The 4,687-nt window shown below is 46.9% G+C and overlaps 1 long non-coding RNA gene across 1 annotated transcript; it reads right to left on the bottom strand.

Annotated features, from left to right (window-relative positions):
- Positions 1-233: 233 nt before the first annotated feature.
- LOC134475757 (uncharacterized) lies at positions 234-2,176 on the bottom strand. Its single transcript, XR_010046991.1, has 3 exons — positions 2,071-2,176; positions 1,269-1,331; positions 234-730 (listed from the first exon to the last, which is right to left on the bottom strand). It is a non-coding gene; the product is annotated as an uncharacterized LOC134475757 (long non-coding RNA).
- Positions 2,177-4,687: the final 2,511 nt, after the last annotated feature.

Below are 4,687 nucleotides of genomic sequence, written 5' to 3' on the forward strand. Positions count from 1 at the left end.
AGTCCAGGGGTTAGTTGGGGGCTGTACAAACAAAGCAGAATTACAGAGTAAGGTGAACACACCCCTTGAAGTACACTTAGGGCCTTATACATATGTTAGGAAGGAAGAAAGGAAACAAGCCAAAAGCAACTTACCATGTGTCTGAATAAATAGAAGCTACAAAATAAGAGCAAGACCAAGATGGAGTTAATAAACGTGAGCCAAAATTGGAGACCAGTGAGGCAAATGAGATATTACTCTTATAATTATTATTTTATTAACAATACTATAACAACTTAATGTGTTTTCCCCCTTGCACTAGGCACCTCGCATATATTAACACATTTATTATTTAGAAGAGCACTTAATTATAGCTACCATTATAATGACTTTATGGATGAGGAAATTAAGGTTCAGTGGGGAAAGAAGAAGTTTGCCAAAGCTCACACAGCTAGCAAATAGCCATTGTGGTGCCCTGTCCTCCACAGAGCAAGGCTTCCCTGAATTATTCAGGCTGAGACTCTTCTTGGAGGTCACAGACGTGTTTTATGTCCAGCCACCTCCCCCGGCCCATCCTTTACAGCTCAGCTAAGGGGAAAAGCGTCTGCTTCGGCCTCATTCAACTTTAAGTGTGGGTACCACGATCTTTTTCAAGTTTTCTGCCTCCAGATTTTCTTCGCGATGCTCTAGTGCTTACAAAAGCGCAGATCAGACGTGAGAGCAATTTTCACCAAGGAGGAACGAGAGATGGCTGAAAAATGCACCAGGTTAGCGGGGTGTGGTGTTGTTGCTTATAATCCCTGCATTCTGGGAGGCTGAGGTAAAAGGTTGCAAATTCTATCCCAGCCTGGGCATTTAAGTGGCTTTATGAGACTCTGTCTCAAAACAACCAACCAACCATCAAACACATCAGAAAAAAAAAAAAAAACAGTCCTTTTGTCCTTCAGGGGGCCAATCCTGAGATGCTTTCTGTGTGGGTTCTTAGAAGTTCCTCTGGGGATGAACTCCCTTTGACCCAGAAATAAATAGGTGATCAACCCATCCCTGGGTTTTTCTCCTTCGCTTTTAACTCCTACTGTCCTGCTTTCTAACTTCCTCTGCATTCACCTGGTTTCAGGTTCTGCATTCAGAGGAACCCACATAATAATCTGCCGCAGGTGTCACATCAAGATCAAACTCCCTGGGGACCTTTAGGGGAACACCAGGTACTTATCAGAATCGGTTAGTTCCATACATATCGATGCTTTGGAACTGGATGGCAGAGAAACGTGTTTTTAAAGAAAACCTACCTTTTGACGTGGTGGTGGTTAAAGTTATCTAAAGATTTCTCACGTCTTCATTTTTCAGAGTTCCTGTAATGAAGGCCCATGGGATTGATTTCTAGAAATTGTGCTTATTTAAGAAAAAAAATTAGACGCAAATAAAGGCAGCTGTGTGTTCCAACTTTCAAAGAACTGATTTAGGTTGTTAGCCGCAGCGGCCACGAGGGGGCAGTCTCACACCGGGCTGCGAGGCGGAAGCGACGCGGTTGCCACGGCGGCTTTTCTTTCCCCTTGTGTGCACAGAAAGTAAAACTCACAGTTTCCGAAGCCCACTGATTTTTCAGTACCCCTCTCCCCCTTTTTATGGAGCACCTGAGTGCAGGCCCAGGTTCGCTTCGCAGCACATCAGAGGAGGCGCGCGGCTCCGCAGCTCACCCGAGCGCCTTTTGATTAGAGCGGGAAGCAGACTGCAGACGCCTGCGCGGGCCGCCGACCGCCCGGGCGCCTTTGTGGTTTCCCGGCGCGGTCGGAGCTGCGGCGCCAGCCCGCGGCGGGGAGGGTGGCCCGCGCCTTTGCAAAACAGGCGCCTTCTTCCTGGGCGCCCTCCTCCCAGCAACGGCTCGCAGGAACGACCCCAGCTTGCCGCTTTCTCCCCATCCGCTGCTCCCCGTGCACAGCGAGCAGGCACCCGAGTGGGCCGGGGAGAACTATTCCTGCGTTTGCTCCTTTCCCAGGCCTGGGCTGCTTATCCCCGCGATCGACACGCGGTGCTCAAGCAAAAACCCACCAGAGTGGCTCCCCGAGTTTTCTCACCGCCGCTCACATTTACCCAGTGTCTGTACAGATTCTGTGGACTTTTCCTGCAGGACATCCCTCCGGTTTCCACCGGTTCCTACGCGCTCCTCTCTTACCAGGCCGCCAGACGCCGCTTCTCGGCGTGTCAAGCCCCCCCCCCCCCCAATCCAGCCTGGGATGATCTTCAAACAAACTTTTTATTTGTGCACGTTTACAGTGCACAGTGACTACATTCGCTGTGGGGAGACTGTGCGTGGACAGAACGCCTCTCCATTCTTTTTACCTCCTCTCTCCGCCCTTTCACTGCCTCTGTCTCTTGGTCCTGTCCCCTTTGCAAAAGACAAATCCCTGTTTTCTGTGATCTGTCTTTTAGTTTGCTCTTTAAATTATTTACACGTCAGTTTTCTCATATAAGACAGACCATATATATATAAGCTTTGTGTCTGATTTATTTCACGTAAGAGTGTAAGATGATCTTTTAAAAATGTATTTTTATTTTTCATTAATACACAGCTATATATTTATAGGTGCAGTGTAACATTTTGATGCGTGTACACAATATGAAAAGATCAGATCAGAGAAATTGGTGTATATATCACTTCAGACATTTATTATTTCTTTGTGTTGTGTTCTAGCTCTTTTGAAATAATTAGTTGTTGTCAAGCCAGGCATGATGGTGAACGCACTTGGGATGCCGAGGCACAAGATCACCGTGAGTTTGAGGCCTGCCTGGGCTACATAGTGAGTTTAAAGTCAGCTGGAACTCTGTAGTGAGACCCTGTCTCAAAAAAGAAAAAATCGTCAATCACAGTTTCCTTCTCTTCTGTAGAAAGTTAGAAGGTGTTTCCCCCCATCTCACTGGACATTTGTATCCATTATTAACCATCCTCTCTCCAGCCTCCCATTCCCCACACCTTTCCCAGGCTCTGGAAATCAGTACTCTACTTTTTAGCTTCTGCGTATAAGAATATGTGGTATTTGTCTTTCTGTGCCTGATTTGCTTCATCTGACACAATGTCCTCCAGTTTCATCCATGTTGCTACAAATGACAGAATTTCACTCTTTTTTATGGCCAAATAGTATTCCTTAATATCTATCAAGCACTCTATTAATCACTTTTACTTACCTATTCTCAAAGTGATTGTTAAAAGGGAATTCAGATCACTTCTCTGGTTAACACCCTCCGGTAGATTTTGTTTCACTTGGAAGAAAATGCACAATTGTACCATGGACATGCGCAATTGTCAGGTCCTCTATTCTCTACCCACTGCCTGTCCAATCTCTTCTCATAGCCCTGTCTCCCTCACTCTTGCAGTTCTAAACATCTTCATCTTGTCTTCTTCCTCATCCTTTCCTCCTCCCCCTCTTTTCTTCTTTTTTCCTTCCTTTTCCACCTCCCCCCCACCCCTCCTCCCTGTCTTTAATTTTGATGCTGGGGATAGAACTCAGGACCTAGCGCATGCGAGGCCCGTGCTGTACCACCAAGCTGCATCCCCAGGGACAGGGTCTTACTAAGTTGCCCGGGCTGGCCTTGAACTTGGGATCTTCCTGCCTTAGCCTTCTGATAGCTGGGATGGCAGGTACATGCTGTGCCCTGCTTCTTGTGTTCTTACGCAGTCTTAGGGCTCTGCACCAAAGGCTCCCTTCTGCTTCTATGCTGTTCCTTCTGGTCTTCTTGTGGATAGCGCTTTGGGCCATTCAAGTCCAGCTGCAGTGTCACCTTCAGGGGGAGCTGCTGTGGTCACTCCAACCCTGGTCATCACTCAGTCACCCTCACATCTGTGTCAGTCAGCTTGTTCATCACTGTGGCACACCTGAGACGATCAATTTATAAAGGAAAAAAAGATTTATTTTGGCTGACAGTTTTGGAAATTCTAGCCCATGATTACCTGGTCGTGTTGCTTTTGGGGCTGTGAGAAGGTGGCCCCAAGCAGGTGGCAAAGCAAACACACTTATGGTGAGCAGCACCAAGCAAAAGAAAGAGGAAAGTAGGTGGGGGGCACAGTCCCCATTAAGGGTGCACCCCAGTGACTCTAAGACCTCCCACATCTAATGTCTCCTTCATCTTCCAACAGTACCCAGCTGGAGTCCAAGCCTTTACCACGTGGGCTTTTGGGGGCAACATTCTGGGACCAGATGATAGCAACATCCTTCCATTTTACTTTATTCATTTTTATTTTAAAGATAGTAAAACCCAAGAAGACAAACAGAACAAAGCCAATCAAAACAAAGCAGGAAAATTGGTGCAAAACTTCCAAGTAGGATACCAGGACAACAACAGTGGCTACCTTAGCATCCTCCTAGTCAATGTTCTGTAACAGTGACACTACCTGCGTTTTCTTTCTGTTTGTTTGTTGTCTGTCAGTGCTGTGAAGGATGGGATAATGTCTGCTTTGGTTGCCCAGCCAGTTCGTGGTGACAAAACCAGGCCAACACCCGCAGGGTGCTCGGGGACATTACTGGGTAAGTAAACGACTAAGCAGTGGAAGTGGCAGATCTGATCCTGCAGAGGGTGGGCCGAGTGGATCCCTGTTACCTTTCCCTTTGACTCTGGGGGAGTCGTTTCTTTTCTCTGAGCATACATTTCCTCTTTCAGGTTAATAATATCCAGTGACATGTTTATTCTAATCCACGAACAGGCTTCTTAGGAA

This window comes from Cavia porcellus, unplaced genomic scaffold (assembly GCF_034190915.1).
Source record: "Cavia porcellus strain 051 isolate PalLab524CR breed Dunkin Hartley unplaced genomic scaffold, mCavPor4.1 scaffold_4, whole genome shotgun sequence".
NCBI lineage: Eukaryota > Metazoa > Chordata > Mammalia > Rodentia > Caviidae > Cavia > Cavia porcellus.